Source organism: Passer domesticus, chromosome 9 (assembly GCF_036417665.1).
Source record: "Passer domesticus isolate bPasDom1 chromosome 9, bPasDom1.hap1, whole genome shotgun sequence".
Lineage (NCBI taxonomy): Eukaryota > Metazoa > Chordata > Aves > Passeriformes > Passeridae > Passer > Passer domesticus.
In genome coordinates this window covers 11494754-11512297 of record NC_087482.1, presented here as the reverse complement: position 1 = coordinate 11512297, position 17544 = coordinate 11494754, and the positions used below count along the sequence as shown (strand labels likewise).

Genomic DNA, 17544 nt, shown 5'->3' with positions numbered 1-17544 from the left:
CACAGAGAACTGGGCACTGCCAGGGGGTCGGCTAAGGCCGTGGGAGCCAGATGCGAATTGACATGCCCATAGTTGCACAGGGGCCTGGGGAGCTCTGGGCTGGCTCCTGGTCACTCTCCACACTCTTTCCCTGCCCTCAGCAACATCCCTGGGAGGGGTGGCTGGAGTAGCCCAGGGCCCCGGGGCTCTCTCCCTCACACACAGAGGAAATCCTCCCTAAAGCACGGGGGAAAACTGCAGCAGGCAGTGACACAGGTATCCATCCCTCCCTCCCTCTGTCCCTCCTGCCCTGCTTCTGCGGCGACAGCTCCCAGATCCCAAGGGCAAACAGCCAGGCCCTCTCAGGACACACTGGAGCCTTGTTCTCCCCCTCTGTCCTTTCCCCACCGTGGGCACCCCGTGCAGTCACTGCCAGGTTTCAGGACATGTCTCCCACAGAGGGACCCCAGCAGGACTGCTCAGTGCCCTGAGCCTGCTCGGGATAATTCCCCTGGGCTGTGCCGCTCTAGTCCAGGCTGTGCCCGCACTGCCAAGCAGCAGAGAGGGCAGCTCAAGCCTCAGCAGGGCTCAGGCCCAGCGCCACAGCAATTACCTCCTGTGCCTGTGCCTGGCATGGCCTCTCTTCCTGCAGCAGAGGCTGGCACAGAACCACTGCTTCCTCCGGGAAATGCTTCCTTCTGCACAGGCTCAAAATCCACTTCTGGAGAAAGGAAAAGGCACAGCTGGATCAGGTGGAGTTGTTTCCCATTGGGGAGGTGACATCCTCAGGAGGCAATAATTATCAAAAAAATTTATAAGGATCAGGAAAGGTCCACGGTCTTGGGTCTGGGCCAGAGCACTTCCTCCTCCAAATAGCTGTGTCTCCTGATCTGCTCAGAGACTGGGAAATGGCAGGAGATCTCAGGCCCATGGTGCAGTTTGGGCTGCCTGTCAGCTGATGCCAAATGCCTTCCTACAGAGGCTGGGCAGAAGCTGCAACCAGGCCAGGCTGGGAAACAGCCCTGCAGGGCGTGAAAGCAGCAGCGGGGTAGCGAGGCTGCCATGGATCCCTTCCTGCTGTGCCGGGCACGGTGTGTCCAGATGTGCAGCCAAAGCCCCCGGCTGCTGACTCCCAGGGGAAGCATGCGGGAAATCCCCCCACCTTGTCTTCTCTGCAGCATTTCCTTCAGCATTTGCCACATGAATTCAAATGGGTTCTGGAATTTCTTGTCTGCCATGCCTTTGGTCTCTTCTGGTGGAGGACCTTAAGAGAAAGTAGTTCCATTTCCCAGGAATGGATCCCACAAAAGCAGGGCTCAGCCTGTGGGGTCAGCAGGGACACACTACTCACCCCTGCCATGGGAGCTGGGCTTGGGTGCAGCATCCAAGGTAGGAGCTGGAGAAGTCCTCCCTGGAGACATATCTGTAACACAACAGCCACAGAAGCTTCTGTCACCTGGTTCCTGCCCGCTTGTCTACAATTCTTCCTTGGTGGCACGCTGAGAACATACCTGCAGGAGGCTCCAAGGGCTTCAAAACTTTCTTCATCCAAGCTGATGGAGAAGCCTTCCCAGCAACCTCATCTAGAACGGAGCACAGATGAGAACATTTTCCAGGGTGTGCTGGGATCCACTTCTGCCACAGGGAACTGTGCAGTGCCAGGGGGCCGGGTAAGGCCATGGGAGCCAGATGTGAATAGACATGGCCAAAGGTGCACAGGGGCCTGGGGAGCTCTGGGCTGGCTGCTGGCCACTCTCCACACTCTTTCCCTGCCCTCAGCAACATCCTTGGGAGGGGTGGCTGGAGCAGCACAGGGCCCTGTGGCTCTCTCTTCACATACAAAAGAAATCCTCCCTAAAGCCCAGGGGAAAAATTGAGCAGGCAGTGCCACAGCTATCCCTCCATCCCTCCCTCTGTCCCTCCTGCCCTCCTTCTGCGGCGACAGCTCCCAGATCCCAAGGGCAAACAGCCAGGCCCTCTCAGGACACACTGGAGCCTTGCTCTCCCCCTCTGTCCTTTCCCCACCGTGGGCACCCCGTGCAGTCACTGCCAGGTTTCAGGACATGTCTCCCATGGAGGGACCCCAGCAGGACTGCTCAGTACCCGAGTGCCCTGAGCCTGCTCGGGATAATTCCCCTGGGCTGTGCCGCTCTAGTCCAGGCTGTGCCCGCACTGCCAAGCAGCAGAGAGGGCAGCTCAAGCCTCAGCAGGGCTCAGGCCCAGAGGCACAGCAATTACCTCCTGTGCCTGTGCCTGGCATGGCCTCCCTTCCTGCAGCAGAGGCTGGCACAGAACCACTGCTTCCTCCTGGAAGTGCTTCCTTCTGCACAGGCTCTCCTTTCATTTCTGGAGAATGAAAAAGAGACAGCTGGATCAGATGGAAACATTCCTGACTGGGAATGGGGATGGGGACAATTTCAGGAGGCATCACTTGTGAAAGGAATGGATAAGGATCAGAAAACACCCAGGATTTTGGGACAACCCAAGGCTGCTTCCTTCCCCAAACAGCCCCAACATCTGATCTGCCTGGACACCAGGAAATTGCAGGGGATCTGAGGGTGGGCATGGACTGTGGTGCAATTGGGGCTGTCTGCCAGCTGATGCCAAATGCCTTCCTGCAGAGGCTGGGCAGAAGCTGCAGCCAGGCCAGGTTGGGAAACAGCCCTGCAGGGCGTGAAAGCAGCAGCGGGGCAGCGAGGCTGCCAGGAATCCCTTCCCGCTGTGCCGGGCACGGCGTGTCTAGATGTGCAGCCAAAGCCCCCGGCTGCTGAGACCCAGGGGCAGCATGAGGGAAATGCACCCACCTTGCCTTCTCTGCAGACATTCCTTCAGCATTTGCCACATGACTTCTAATGGGTCCTGGAATTTCTTGCCTGCCATGCCTTTGGTCTCTCCTGTCGTAGGACCTTAAGAGAAAGTAGTTCCATTTCCCAGGAATGGATCCCACAAAAGCAGAGCTCAGCTTGTGGGGTCAGCAGGGATACACTGCTCACCCCTGTGATGGGAGCTGGGCTTTTGTGCAGCATCCAAGGTAGGAGTTGGTGAGGTCGTCCCTGCAGACACATCTGTAACAAAACAGCCACAGAAGCTTTTGTCAACTGGTCCTGACCAGTCAGTCAAACATTACGCCTTGGTGGGACAGTGAGAACATACCTGCAGAATGCTCAGAGTGCTTCACAACTTCAGAGCGCCAGGCTAATGGAGAATCCTTCCCAGCATCCCAGTCTGGAAGCAAACCAAGATGAGAACTGTTTCCATTGTGTGCTAGGGCTGGCTCTGGCCCTGGGCTGGCGGCAGGGCTCCCGCTCGGGGCTGCTCCTGTGCCTTGGGCCTCTGGGCACTCAGGGCCAGCTCCGCAGCAGCTGCAGCGCCAGGGACGTTGCTGCACCAGTCGCGTTTCCCTGGGGCTCTGAACCAGCTCCAGAGGCCTGGAAGCCGAGGCGCCTCCAGCTTTGGCTGCTGCCAGGCCGGGCAAGGGCAGGCCCTGGGGGAAGAGCTGCTGCCACACAGCCCCGGCCGGGCCTGAGCCCGGCACAGCAATTACCTGCTGTGCCTGTGCCCGTGTCTGGAATCGCCTTCCTTCCTGCAACAGGGGCTGGCACCGAAGATGGAGTGCTTCCTTCAAGAAATGCCACCTTCCACTGAAGCACTATGTCCATCTCTTGACAAAGGAAGGGAGACAGCTGCATCAGATGGGGCTGTTTCCCACTTGGGCGGTGGCATCAGAGGTAATATTTGTGAAATTTATGGTGCAGGAAAATGGCCAGATTACAGTGGCATGATGAGAGCACTTCCAGCTCCAAACAGACACCCTTTTCCTAATCTGCAGGGCTGGATATAGTGGGGGATCTCAGGGTGTGTTACAGTTTGGGCTGCCTGTCAGCTGATGCCAAACGCCTTCCTACAGAGGCTGGGCAGAAGCTGCAGCCAGGCCAGGCTGGGAAACAGCCCTGCAGGGCGTGAAAGCAGCAGCGGGGCAGCGAGGCTGCCATGGATCCCTTCCCGCTGTGCCGGGCACGGCGTGTCCAGATGTGCAGCCAAAGCCCCCGGCTGCTGAGTCCCAGGGGAAGCATGAGGGAAATGCACCCACCTTCTCTTGTCTGCAGGGGTTCCTTAAGCTCTCGCCTCATGTGTTTGGATGGTTCCAGGGATATCTTATCTGTTGTATCTTGGATTTTCCCTGTTGGAGTACCTTAGAGAAAAATATTTCCATTTCCCTGGAATGGATCCCAGAAAAGCAAGGCTCAGCCTGTGGGGTCAGCAGGGACACACTACTCACTCCTGTGATGGGAGCTGGGCTTGAGTGCAACATCCAAGGTAGGAGCTGGAGAAGTCTTCCCTGTAGACACATCTGTAACACAACAGCCACAGAAGCTTCTGTCACCTGGTTCCTGCCCGCTTGTCTACAATTCTTCCTTGGTGGCACGCTGAGAACATACCTGCAGGAGGCTCCAAGGGCTTCAAAACTTTATTCATCCAAGCTGATGGAGAAGCCCTCCCAGACACCTCATCTAGAATGGAGCACAGATGAGAACATTTTCCAGGGTGTGCTGGGATCCCCTTCTGCCACAGAGAACTGGGCACTGCAAGGGGGTCGGCTAAGGCCGTGGGAGCCAGATGTGAATAGACATGGCCAAAGCTGCCCAGGGGCCTGGGGAGCTCTGGGCTGTCTCCTGATCACTCTCCACACTCTTTCCCTGCCCTCAGCAACATCCCAGGGAGAGGTGGCTGGAGCAGTGCAGGGCCCCGGGGTTCTCTCCCTCAGACACAGAGGAAATCCTCTCTAAAACCCCGGGGAAAACTGCAGCAGGCAGTGACACAGGTATCCATCCCTCCCTCCCTCTGTCCCTCCTGCCCTCCTTCTGCGGCGACAGCTCCCAGATCCCAAGGGCAAACAGCCAGGCCCTCTCAGGACACACTGGAGCCTTGCTCTCCCCCTCTGTCCTTTCCCCACCGTGGGCACCCCGTGCAGTCACTGCCAGGTTTCAGGACATGTCTCCCACAGAGGGACCCCAGCAGGACTGCTCAGTACCCGAGTGCCCTGAGCCTGCTCGGGATAATTCCCCTGGGCTGTGCCGCTCTAGTCCAGGCTGTGCCCGCACTGCCAAGCAGCAGAGAGGGCAGCTCAAGCCTCAGCAGGGCTCAGGCCCAGAGGCACAGCAATTACCTCCTGTGCCTGTGCCTGGCATGGCCTCCCTTCCTTCAGCAGAGGCTGGCACGGAACCACTGCTTCCTCCGGGAAATGCTTCCATCTGCACAGGCTCTCCTTTCATTTCTGGAGAATGAAAAAGAGACAGCTGGATCAGATGGAAACATTCCTCATCGGGAATGGGCCATGGATCCCATCCCGCTGTGCCGGGAACCATGCGTTCAGATGTGCAGCCAAAGCCCCCGGCTGCTGAATCCCAGGGGAAGCATGAAGCAAATGCACCCACCTTGTCCTCCCTGCAGCATTTTCTTCAGCACTTGCCTCGTCTGTTTGGATGGTTCCAGGGATATCTTCTCTGTTGTGTCTTGCATCTTCCTCTTTGGAGGAACTTAGAGAAAAATATTTCCATTTCCCAGGAATGCATCCCACAAAAGCAGGGCTCAACTTGTGGGGTCAGCAGGGACACACTACTCACCCCTGCCATGGGGGCTGGTCTTGTTGGCAATAACCACCAAAGGACGTATGAATCTCCTCCCTGCAGACACACCTGTAACTCAACAGCCACAGAAGCTTCTGCCATCTCTGCTGATCTGCACGGGCACCACTGAGCCGCAGGAGCGGTGAGGGGATCGTGCAGGGCACGGGCACACACGTGCATGGTTCTGTGCTGGCACCTGCAGCGCTGCCTCCCTGGCCGAGCTTTGGGCTCTGAGCTGGCAGCTCTCCCAGGGGAAAGGCCTTGACCTACCCTCACCATCTCCCAGAGCCTCAGTCCTGGATGTGGGACCTTCACCGGCAGGTTCAGCTGCAAAGAAAGGCAGGACAGAAGAGTTCCTGTGGCACTGCAGGAGATCCTCAGGCTGCCCACAAGGCTCAGCCCCGGGGCACAGCCCTGGGCCCGGCCCCTTCCCTCTCTGCTCTTCTCGGTGACTGCACAGAGCACACAGAAGGACACACTGGCATTGCACACAGGAGGAAGATTGAAAGCTAAATGCTCCTTCCTCCCACTGACAGTGATTCTGTGGGAGCCCTCAGGCCTCCAGAAGGGAGCAGGGCAAGGTTTCCAGATTCTTTCAACCTTAAGATTATGTTAAGGGAACTGGTTAATAAGTGAGCTTTTGTTGAATTGATCCTGATTATTTACTCAGGAAAGGCAGAGTGAAAACTTGCCTCCAGCATCCTCCAGGAACTTCAAACCATGCTTCATGAGGACTTCCTGAAAACCCATGTCATGATTCCAGTCTAGAAGGGAGCAGAGATCAGAACCATTTCCATGGTGTGCTGGGATCCCCTTCTGACTTAGGGAACTGGTCACTGCAGGGGCTGGGTAAGGCTGTGGGAGCCAGAAGCGAATGGAGATGGCCAAAGCTGCACAGGGGCCTGGGGAGCTCTGGCCTGGCTCCTGGTCACTCTCCAACCTCTTTGCAGGCCCTTTGCAACATCTCTGGAGGGGTGGCTGGAGTAGCAGCCCAGGGCCCGTGGGGTCTCTCTCCCTCCCACAGAGGAAACCCTCCCTAAAGCCCTGGGCAAAACCATCCCCAGCGCTTCCCAGGGAGCAGGGAGCGCTGTCCCAGGAAAGGGCAGCCAGGCTGCCGGCTCACCTGCTCGCCGCGCTTGCAGCGGAGCAGCCTGGGCAGCCCTGGCAGGCAGGGCCACGGCCAGGAGCAGCAGGAGTAGGAGGCGCAGAGCAAGGGCCATGGTGCCTTGTCCTCCGCCAGTCCCGCAGCTCTTGCTGCCACCGCTGTCCCGACACCGCTGTCCCAACGTCAGCACCGCTGCTGCCACCGCCGCTGCTGCCGCAACAGTTGTGCTCAGGGACTGACTGCTGGCTCCTTGTGCTGCTGTGCAACCACGGGGCTCTGGCACCTCTGTGACCTCAGGGCCTGCTGAGAGCTCAGCCAGCTGTGACCCCAGAGCCCTGCTGTGACCTCATGGCCTCAGCTGTACCCCCAGAGTGTGCGCCCGTCTGCATGAATGGACTGCCCTGATTGTAAATGTTTTGCTTCATCAAAGGGCCATTGCTCAGCAAAACCTTTCTTTTGCCTGCTGACATTGCTGGTCAGGCTGCGTCCCTCAAGATGCTCTTGATTGTTGCAGTTCAAATTTATTTTATTGATTCCATTTCAAGTCTTGTTTAAGGGCTCTGTTGTGCCCCCGTTTTTTTCCTGAGTTGGTTCACCTGTGGGTTTTACCCTCCCTCCAAACTGTCCCTCGTGTCCTTCCCCACCCCTTGTTCCAGCTCTTTCCCTGCCTCTCAAGGCAACCCAGCCCCTTGGTTCCCCAACCTTTGGGCAATCCCTGACTGCAACTCCCCTTTGGAATTCCCCTACTCCTGGAAGCCCCACTGGCCCTTGTGACCCATCCTCTCCACCCTCCTACCCCAATTGGCCCCAGACACTTGATGTAATCCCCTCACTCCTCTCCTGAGCATTCCCTATTGGTTCATTGTTTGCATCCACGCCATGACTTGTATGTGTACAAAACCCCTTGGGCAGTACAGCTAGGGGCTTTTCATTCTGTTCTCTTCACCTGGACTAAGCTGTTCCTTGCGGAACCTGAAGACGGGACGCCTCCTCCTTTCTCCTGTGCCTCGTCCCTGTCGTGGCTTGTGTCTGGCACTGGAGAGCAAGTGGCACTAAAGGCTCTGCCTCTGGTAAATGCCCATAGCGAGGCAGTTCCCGACTCCTGCCGTAGTGCCGGAGTTCTAAGAGCTAGCCCAGGTTCCAGCACTCACTTCACTAATGTACCGAATGCCCCTTCTTCAGTGCCTGCTCTGGTGCTCTGCCAGCTCACACAGCAGAGTGAGATTCACATACTGCAGCCCAGAGTTAGGTTGTTGCAACATTGAAATGGGTGTGGTTGGCAGGATGGCTGGGCATAAATCACTACAGAACTAAAGCAAATGTGTGCACTGTCCCAGGCTGGACTTGAATAGGCACAGGAATTGTGGAAAGATGAGGACAAGATAGCAGAGACCAATGGAAACACCAGCTGAAAAGGAGGACATGCTAAAGGAGTTATTTGTGCACATTTGGGGGTATATTTTCCTTGGGTGCAAAGCAAAATCAAAAGCTTCTGAATGCCCAAAAGATGAGAACTGTGTGTGGTAAATAGATATGATTCATGCTGACAAAATTGAAACAGTAATCAATATTGATAATTAATATTTGGAAATAAAAAACCAGTTAAAGGAGTCATGCCAAGCAAGAAAGGGAGAGGAGGGGTCCACCCCCAACCTTCTCCTGCAGATGTTCAGAACAGGAGGAAGCAAGAGATAACTATGACTAAATTTCGTTGGAAGAGAGGAGAATTTGGTTGCACACCAGGCAAATGTTGATTATATGAGATTCACTGCTTTAATGTTAGAACACAGTATTGGCTTGTACTGTAGCAGCTTGGTGCGCATGTGTAATCCAAAAGATGAACTACAGGACGTGGAGGAAGAGGAGAGGCCTTCCTCAAAGAAGATCCCCAAAGAGTGGTACAACTTACTTAAAGAAGTGTGGAGCATGCGTGGGGAAGGTGATGATGAGGGCAGTGATACAAGTGTGACGAATCGAAAATGGGAGGAGATGGTAATGACATACAGCATAAAAAGGGGAATTTGGGCTTGACACGCTAGTACGTGAGGTGACGGGGGTCCAAAAGCCCTGCACCCCTACCCCACGCATACCCCGCGAGGTTATTTTTGCTTATACGCTATTATCAGAAACAAATTATTCATCATTTAAAGCAAATTATATTGTCAATATTTTGAGTGTATTCAATTGTATATATATTAAGCTACATAATTAAAATTGCTGTTACATTTCATTTTGTTTGGGTTTGTTCTTTCGGTTTTTTTGATTGGATAATTGGGCAAATATAACATGTGGAATGTCCTCCACAGCAGAGTGTCAGACCTCTGGATCTTTTTAAACACTTTTATCAAGGTGGAGCTGTGGCGGCTTCAGCTGGTGCCTCTGGGGGACCTTGAACAAAGAACCCCTGAGCTTTTCTACCCTCCCAGGTGAAGTGTGATAATCTCAGGTCTTCCTGCTGTGTCCGAGTGCCGGGCCACTGGCTGGCACCACAGGTCCCCAGACCCTCTGCTGAGGCATCCCTCTCCTACAGTCAAGTTTAGTCTGTCACATTTGGCTTTTCTCTCTGATCCACCACCAGGACCAAAGATCACACGGTCCTGAGGATGTAAAAATGCCTGTTCCTTCTGGAACATTGCTGTTGTGTGACAGCCGTGCAGGCAGAGCGGGCAGCTGTAGGGATACTGACTCGTTTCCCTGGTGCCAGCCGTGCTGCATCCATCGAGCTGCTGGGTGTTGGAGCTCGCTGGGACGCGGCCCGGCCCGGCACCACGGGAGTTAGGAAGGGTCTTGAAGGAATCCCCACGCGTTAAAGCAGACGATTTAGCCGGGGATTTTAAGTTGTTTCTCAGTTAACCTTGTAAAAGGCCAAAACAAGTCTCCTATGAATTCTGTCCCTGTCAAGTTCAGTTCTGCCCCGAAATCCCCTCAGCATTCTCAGGGCAGTGGCAGGAGCCGGGTGCTGGCCCGGAGCCCCACTGGCTGGGGAGAGCACGGCCCAGAGCGAGCCCCTGCTGCCCGGGATGGCCACAGGCCCGGGGGAGCCGGGCAGGCAACGCCAGGGCCCTGTCCAGGCTCCTGGGGCTCCTCTGGCACCTGTTCCGTCCTTTCGGGCGCTGAGAGGTGCCCGTCCCGCGGGGCTGTCTGTGCCCGGCCCCAAAAGAGGCAGGGCCAAGGCTGTGGCCCCTGGGCTGGCGGTGCCGCCTGCCCGGCGCTCAGCACCGCCCGTGCCGTGCCGATGCAGCGTGACCCGGCGGGGCAGCTCCGCCTTGGCGCCTCGCCACCGCCATCCCGGCACGGCGGCTGGCCCTGGGCCGCGGCAGCCCCGAGCCGCATGGGCCCGGGAGGGACTGCCGGAGCTCCCCGTCCCCTGCGTGCCTCAGCAGACACTCCAGCCCCACTGCGTGCAGCAGGAGGGACACAAAGCACCTGCACGCTTACGAGAGTCCACAGCCCTTTCTACATGTGAAATGAGACCCCAGAACCCCGACATGTGCCTCAGGAGAGATCCCAGCACCCTGCACACCTTGGGAGAGATCCCAAACCCTCTGCATGCCTCACACAGGATTCCAAATCCCTTGCATGACTTGAAGTGGACCCCAGTGTCCTCCATGACTCAGAGGAAACCTAAAATATCCCTGGGTGTGCCGCAAGGGACCCCAGCCCCTCGTGCACCTTAGGGGGACTCCAAAGCCCCCACGTGCCTTACAGGGAAGTCCAGGCCAGCTACGCCGAGTGTTTTGACCTGGAAATCAAGCCTGGTTGCACCTGGGTTGTTGTGTCTCTGGGGCTGCTCACCAGCCCTGTTGAACCCCAAGGCCACACAGCCCTTCCCTTCCCTTCCCTTCTCTTCCCTTCCCTTCCCTTCCCTTCCCTTCCCTTCCCTTCCCTTCCCTTCCCTTCCCTTCCCTTCCCTTCCCTTCCCTTCCCTTCCCTTCCCTTCCCTTCCCTTCCCTTCCCTTCCCTTCCCTTCCCTTCCCTTCCCTTCCCTTCCCTTCCCTTCCCTTCCCTTCCCTTCCCTTCCCTTCCCTTCCCTTCCCTTCCCTTCCCTTCCCTTCCCTTCCCTTCCCTTCCCTTCCCTTCCTTCTGGCCCTGGCTGAGAGCAGCAGACCCTGTGCAGCACCCTGCATTGGTGATGGCCCATCAATTAGGTCCTATCAAGTGTGTGTTAATTAGGGAGGAGCTTTGTTTTGCCTGCTGACATTGCTGGTCAGGCTGTGTCCCTGGAGATACTCTTGATGGCTTCCCTCTTTTCCTGGCCATGGCACTGGAGGAGGTCTGGGCCCAGATGATCCCACGGAAGGAAATGTCCCTCAGCCCAGGGACGCTCAGCATGGGCTGCCCCATCCCCTCGGGGCCCCACCGCTGGTCACAGTGAAGCCATCTGCAGAATAAATAGACTCCACTGTCGCCCTGGTTTTTAATGTTCTTCTAAGCCTTCTGATGTTTACATTCTTGTAGCAAACTTTCCCAAACACTTTATGTAAATAACTTATTGTTTTGCATTCTTTTCTGCAGAGGAGAAATTTGATGGACTGTTGGTTTGTCCAGTGTCATTGGAGAGGTGGCACTTTCACCCTCCAATCCACTCTCACTTTTGGAAATCTGTAAATGTTGGAGTCAGAAATTCAACTGCCTTCTTTTTTACCTTGGAGAGATGCGTGTCTGCGTTGTTTTATTTCATGTCCTATAGCGGCACTCCACAACCTGATGTAGTTGTGAAGTGGGTATGCGTGTCAGGGCCTGGCACAAGCGAGATGGCTCTCGTGAAAACTTGTGCCCCGAGCCCTGGACTGAGCCACATCTTTGTTCACAAACATGTTCCATATGCAATACCTTACACAATCTCGCCATGCACATTCAACCCCTGGCCCCGCCTGTCCTCCCCTCACATGGCGATTAGATCCACGGCCTTCTGGGCACGCGTTGTTTCCTGTGGTGGTCACACTGGGGTCTTTGGTGGTCTCTGAGGTCGAAGGCTGTGGTCTTCCTCATGACTGAACTTTTGAACTTTTCTCCTTTGTGCATGCACTGTGGTCCCCTGGTGCTTATCTGAGTAGGTCTGTTGGTTTGGATCAGCTTGGAGACAGAGGAGCTCCTTAGTCTAGGCTACCTGCATTCCCTGGTCTTCTCCTGGTGTTATGAGTAAAACAGTTATCTGTAGCTATGATATTTTATTAAAAATCCTTTCCTGGGATTTTTCCCCTCATGAGGAGCTGAGGGCCTCAGGAAAGAAATGGAAACAATAACTGTCTGCTGCTGTGGAATGCAACAGGTGCATCTTCCATTGGTCCATGTGGATTGTTTTCACTTGGTGACCAATCACAGCCAACTGTGTTGAGCCTGTGAGCGGCCCAAAACCTCCATTTCAACAGCAGCCCCGGCCTGGCTTCTGCCTGCCCACACCGTGGGCATCCACAGCTCCTCCTGGGCATGGAGCTCAGTCAGTGCTGGTGCTGGGTGGGCTTTGCTGCTGCTGCCACCTGGACACTGATGTATTCTAATGCCATCCTCAAGAGCTACTGAAACCAGGAGGGGCATTGTTTCTTCCTCATCTCCTGTTAATGGGCCCATCAATGTCTTGCCACATGACTCAGAGATAACTCCCTCCCAGAGCCATTTCTGTTTCATGGCTAATCAAGGACCCACAGCATGAGGCAGAATGATATCAGCCCACTGTGAGATGCTCTGCCCATGGGGGAGGAGCTAAGCATCCCCAGCTGGATATAATCTGGGTTTTGGGACACAACAAGCAGTCTTTCCACTGGATTCCCAGAGGAACCGCCGCCCTTACCCACTGCTTTTCCAGAGGATGAGAGCTACCAGATTGTTTCTACAGGATCACCACTTCCACAAGGCCATTTCAGCTGGACTGCTACCACCACCCTAACTAGCAGGGTGTCAGCAGGCTGTATTCTGAGCCTGTCAGTGGTTTTTCTTTTGTATTATTGCATGTATTTTGGGTTTTTTTTTCCCTTTTCCTAATAAATTGTATTTCTAACTTGGAGTCTCTCACTGGTTTTGCTTTCAAACCACAACACAGATCCTTCTCTTTATTTCAACAGAGGAATGGGCCATTGCCTACTCTGCAAGCGGGGGGGGGGGGAGGGTGGGGTGTCACCTTCAGTGCTGCTTAGAGGGCAAGGCCAGGGGGCTCAGGGGCAGAGGAAGGGATGTGTTGGTCTCAGGAGGGGCTGGAAGGTGCTGGGCTGGTCCTGGGGTCTCTAGAGGAACTCGAGTTGGCTGGGATGGGACAGATGGAGAGAAAAAAGGGATGAAGGCAGCTTGGGGAGGCCCATGGGGAGAGCAGGTGGCAGTGGGATCTACGGGGCAATAAGAGGCTTCCTCGTAGACGGTTGTTCTGGGGTCCTCTTCACAGAAGACTTGAGAGGGCTGTCCAGGCCGTTCCTGCTGCTGGAGGAGCTGCTCACGCTGTCTGGTGTGAGGTGCAGCCACCGTCTTCCAACTCCTGTCCCGAGGTGCTCCTGTGCAGAGAGGAGGTGGCTGAGGCCCCAGCTGCCAGTGGCACACAGGGACCCTCGTGCACAGCAGGGCCCAGAGCTGGCAAGGCTCCCCAGCACGGCTGGAGCTGCTGGCACAGCTGGGCCCAGCTGGACAGCTGCCCCTCAAGGCCCCGGCCAGCAGGGCACGGCTCTGGGCAGGGTCCCTGGCCAGGAGCAGGCCCCAGAGCGCCTCTGCCTTTCAAGGGCAACCTCGGCCCTGCTCTTTCTCCTCCCCACCTGCCTCTGCCTCTGCCCCGTGCCCCTGGAGCTGCTCTTGGCCAGGCAGCCTCAGTGGGAGCCAGCACTGGCTGCAGCCCCAGCGGGGCCCCCAGGACAAGGCCCAGCAATTGAGAGGCCAGTGGAAGCACTGGGCAGCAGCAGAAGCCTCAGCAGAGTTATTTGGACAATCATGGACTGGCCACAACTCCACTGCAGTCTCAATAGGAATGTTCCCTGTCCACGTTAGACTTTCAAAAGAAGCTGTTGGAGGGGGAGAGCAACAAAACACTCACTGTTTTCTGTTCCAGGAATACCCGATTCCAAAGCAGCACAACATGAAAACAAGCTCCAAACAAAGCACGCCGGCCAGTAACCCTAGCCAGCAGCCTGTTCCCTGACAGAAATCCCTTCCAAGGCCATCCTGGGCATTGGGAACAGGTCTTGTGGTGCCGGCTGCATCTGTGGGAGCGATGGGGAGCGTGAGCCCGTGCTGTGCTGCACTGCTGAGCTGGCAGCATGGTGAATACGGGCAGGACGTTCTCTGTTTCCCCCAGAGCTGGGGCCTGCAGGCACCTTGCCGGCCCTTGGCACAGGCTGTGCCAGCCAACAAAGCCCAGCAGGCCGGGAGGAGAGCCCGGGGACAGCGCAGCTGCTTGGGCAGTGGCTGCTGCCAGGGACACGGGCCAAAGCCATCCCTGAGCAGCCACTGCCACCCCTGGCCCTCCCTGCCCCGTGACAGCTCCCCCAGCCCCAGGGGACAGGCTCAGGCCCTGTCAGGAGCCAGCGCAGCCCCTGCCCAGTCGGGAGCCAGGGCTGGCTCTGGCCCTGGGCTGGCGGCAGGGCTCCCGCTCGGGGCTGCTCCTGTGCCTTGGGCCTCTGGGCACTCAGGGCCAGCTCCGCAGCAGCTGCAGCGCCAGGGATGTTGCTGCACCAGTCGCGTTTCCCTGGGGCTCTGAACCAGCTCCAGAGGCCTGGAAGCTGAGGCGCCTCCAGCTTAGGCTGCTGCCGGGCCGGGCAAGGGCAGGCCCTGGGGGAAGAGCTGCTGCCACACAGCCCCGGCCAGGGCTGAGCCTGGCACAGCAATTACCTGCTGTGCCTGTGCCCGTGTCTGGCATCGCCTTCCTTTCTGCTGCAGGGGCTGCCAACGAGCCACTGCTTCTCCCTGGGTGCTCCTTCTGCACAGCCTTTTGGTCCATCACTTGAAAAAGGAAAAAAGGGACAACTGGATCAAATGGAAATATTCCCCACTGGGGATGTGTCATCTTCATGAGGCAATGCTTGTCAAAGTCACAGGTAAAGATCAGGAAAAATCCCAGGTAATTGGGGCTGGGCCAGTGCACTCCCTTGAGAAAACAGCTGCACCTCCTGATCTTCTCAGAGACTGGGAAATGGCAGGGGATCTCAGGCCCACAGTACAGTTGGGGCACCCTATCAGCTAATGCCAAATTCCATCCTGCAGAGGCTGGGCAGAAACTGCAGCCAGGCCTGGTTGGGAAACAGCCCTGCAGGGCGTGAAAGCAGCAGCGGGGCAGCGAGGCTGCCATGGATCCCTTCCCACTGTGCCGGGCACGGCGTGTCCAGATGTGCAGCCAAAGCCCCTGGCTGCTGAGTCCCAGGGGAAGCATGAGGGAAATGCACCCACCTTGTCCTCCGGGTGCTTCCTTCTGTGTTTGTGTCAGGAATTCATCTGACTCATGAGACATTTTGGCTGCAGTATCTTGGGTCTTTCCTTTTGGAGGACCTTAAGAGAAAGTAGTTCCATTTCCCAGGAATGCATCCCACAAAAGCAGGGCTCAGCCTGTGGGGTCAGCAGGGACACACTACTCACCCCTGCCATGGGAGCTGGGTTGGGGCCAAGCATCCAGCCCTGGAGCTGGAGAAGTCCTCCCTGCAGACACACCTGTAACTCAACAGCCACAGAAGCTTCTGCCATCTCTGCTGATCTGCACGGGCACCACTGAGCCGCAGGAGTGGTGAGGGGATCGTGCAGGGCGCGGGCACACACGTGCATGGTTCTGTGCTGGCACCTGCAGCGCTGCCTCCCTGGCCCAGCTTTGGGCTCTGAGCTAGCAGCTCTCCCAGGGGAAAGGCCTTGACCTACCCTCAGCATCTCCCAGAGGCTCAGTCTTGGATGTGGGGCCTTCACCGGCAGGTTCAGCTGCAAAGAAAGGCAGGACAGAAGAGCTCCTGTGGCACTGCAGGAGATCCTCAGGCTTCCCACAAGGCTCAGCCCCGGGGCGCAGCCCTGGGCCCGGCCCCTTCCCTCTCTTCTCTTCTCTTCTCTGTGACTGCACAGAGCACACGGAAGGACACACTGGCATTGCACACGGGAGGAAGATTGAAAGCTAAATGCTCCTTCCTCCCAATGACAGCGATCCTGTGGGATCCCTCAGGGCTCCAGAAGGGAGCAGGGCAAGATTTTCAGAATCCTTCAGCCCTTAAATAATGTTAAGGGAAATGGCTTATGAGTGAGCTCTTGTCACATTGACACTGATTATTCTGTCAAGAAAGGCACACGGAGGAATAGCCTCCAGCATCCTCCAGGAATTTCAAACCATTTTCCAGCAGGGCTTCAAATAAATCCAAGTCATGATTCCAGTCTAGAAGGGAGCAGAGATCAGAATGATCTCAGTGGCATTCTGGGATCCCCTTCTGCCACAGAGAACTGGGCACTGCCAGGGGGTCGGCTAAGGCCGTGGGAGCCAGATGCGAATTGACATGCCCATAGTTGCACAGGGGCCTGGGGAGCTCTGGGCTGGCTCCTGGTCACTCTCCACACTCTTTCCCTGCCCTCAGCAACATCCCTGGGAGGGGTGGCTGGAGTAGCCCAGGGCCCCGGGGCTCTCTCCCTCACACACAGAGGAAATCCTCCCTAAAGCACGGGGGAAAACTGCAGCAGGCAGTGACACAGGTATCCATCCCTCCCTCCCTCTGTCCCTCCTGCCCTCCTTCTGCGGCGACAGCTCCCAGATCCCAAGGGCAAACAGCCAGGCCCTCTCAGGACACACTGGAGCCTTGCTCTCCCCCTCTGTCCTTTCCCCACCGTGGGCACCCCGTGCAGTCACTGCCAGGTTTCAGGACATGTCTCCCACAGAGGGACCCCAGCAGGACTGCTCAGTACCCGAGTGCCCTGAGCCTGCTCGGGATAATTCCCCTGGGCTGTGCCGCTCTAGTCCAGGCTGTGCCCGCACTGCCAAGCAGCAGAGAGGGCAGCTCAAGCCTCAGCAGGGCTCAGGCCCAGCGCCACAGCAATTACCTCCTGTGCCTGTGCCTGGCATGGCCTCTCTTCCTGCAGCAGAGGCTGGCACAGAACCACTGCTTCCTCCGGGAAATGCTTCCTTCTGCACAGGCTCAAAATCCACTTCTGGAGAAAGGAAAAGGCACAGCTGGATCAGGTGGAGTTGTTTCCCATTGGGGAGGTGACATCCTCAGGAGGCAATAATTATCAAAAAAATTTATAAGGATCAGGAAAGGTCCACGGTCTTGGGTCTGGGCCAGAGCACTTCCTCCTCCAAATGGCTGTGTCTCCTGATCTGCTCAGAGACTGGGAAATGGCAGGAGATCTCAGGCCCATGGTGCAGTTTGGGCTGCCTGTCAGCTGATGCCAAATGCCTTCCTACAGAGGCTGGGCAGAAGCTGCAACCAGGCCAGGCTGGGAAACAGCCCTGCAGGGCGTGAAAGCAGCAGCGGGGTAGCGAGTCTGCCATGGATCCCTTCCTGCTGTGCCGGGCACGGTGTGTCCAGATGTGCTGCCAAAGCCCCTGGCTGCTGACTCCCAGGGGAAGCATGCGGGAAATCCCCCCACCTTGTCTTCTCTGCAGCATTTCCTTCAGCATTTGCCACATGAATTCAAATGGGTTCTGGAATTTCTTGTCTGCCATGCCTTTGGTCTCTTCTGGTGGAGGACCTTAAGAGAAAGTAGTTCCATTTCCCAGGAATGGATCCCACAAAAGCAGGGCTCAGCCTGTGGGGTCAGCAGGGACACACTACACACCCCTGCCATAGGAGCTGGGCTTGGGTGCAGCATCCAAGGTAGGAGCTGGAGAAGTCCTCCCTGGAGACATATCTGTAACACAACAGCCACAGAAGCTTCTGTCACCTGGTTCCTGCCCGC

General features: G+C 56.6%; 3 long non-coding RNA genes across 3 annotated transcripts; all 3 read right to left on the bottom strand.

The window, feature by feature from the left end:
• Positions 1-2217: 2217 nt before the first annotated feature.
• Positions 2218-3047, bottom strand: LOC135308380 (uncharacterized). Its single transcript, XR_010368818.1, has 3 exons — positions 2973-3047; positions 2784-2885; positions 2218-2325 (listed from the first exon to the last, which is right to left on the bottom strand). It is a non-coding gene; the product is annotated as an uncharacterized LOC135308380 (long non-coding RNA).
• A 481-nt stretch (positions 3048-3528) lies between these two features.
• Positions 3529-4333, bottom strand: LOC135307153 (uncharacterized). The gene is made up of 3 exons (XR_010367880.1): positions 4259-4333; positions 4070-4171; positions 3529-3640 (listed from the first exon to the last, which is right to left on the bottom strand). It is a non-coding gene; the product is annotated as an uncharacterized LOC135307153 (long non-coding RNA).
• Positions 4334-15529: 11196 nt separating this feature from the next.
• Positions 15530-17499, bottom strand: LOC135307152 (uncharacterized). The gene is made up of 4 exons (XR_010367879.1): positions 17425-17499; positions 17236-17337; positions 16687-16794; positions 15530-15588 (listed from the first exon to the last, which is right to left on the bottom strand). It is a non-coding gene; the product is annotated as an uncharacterized LOC135307152 (long non-coding RNA).
• Between the last annotated feature and the right edge of the window lie 45 nt (positions 17500-17544).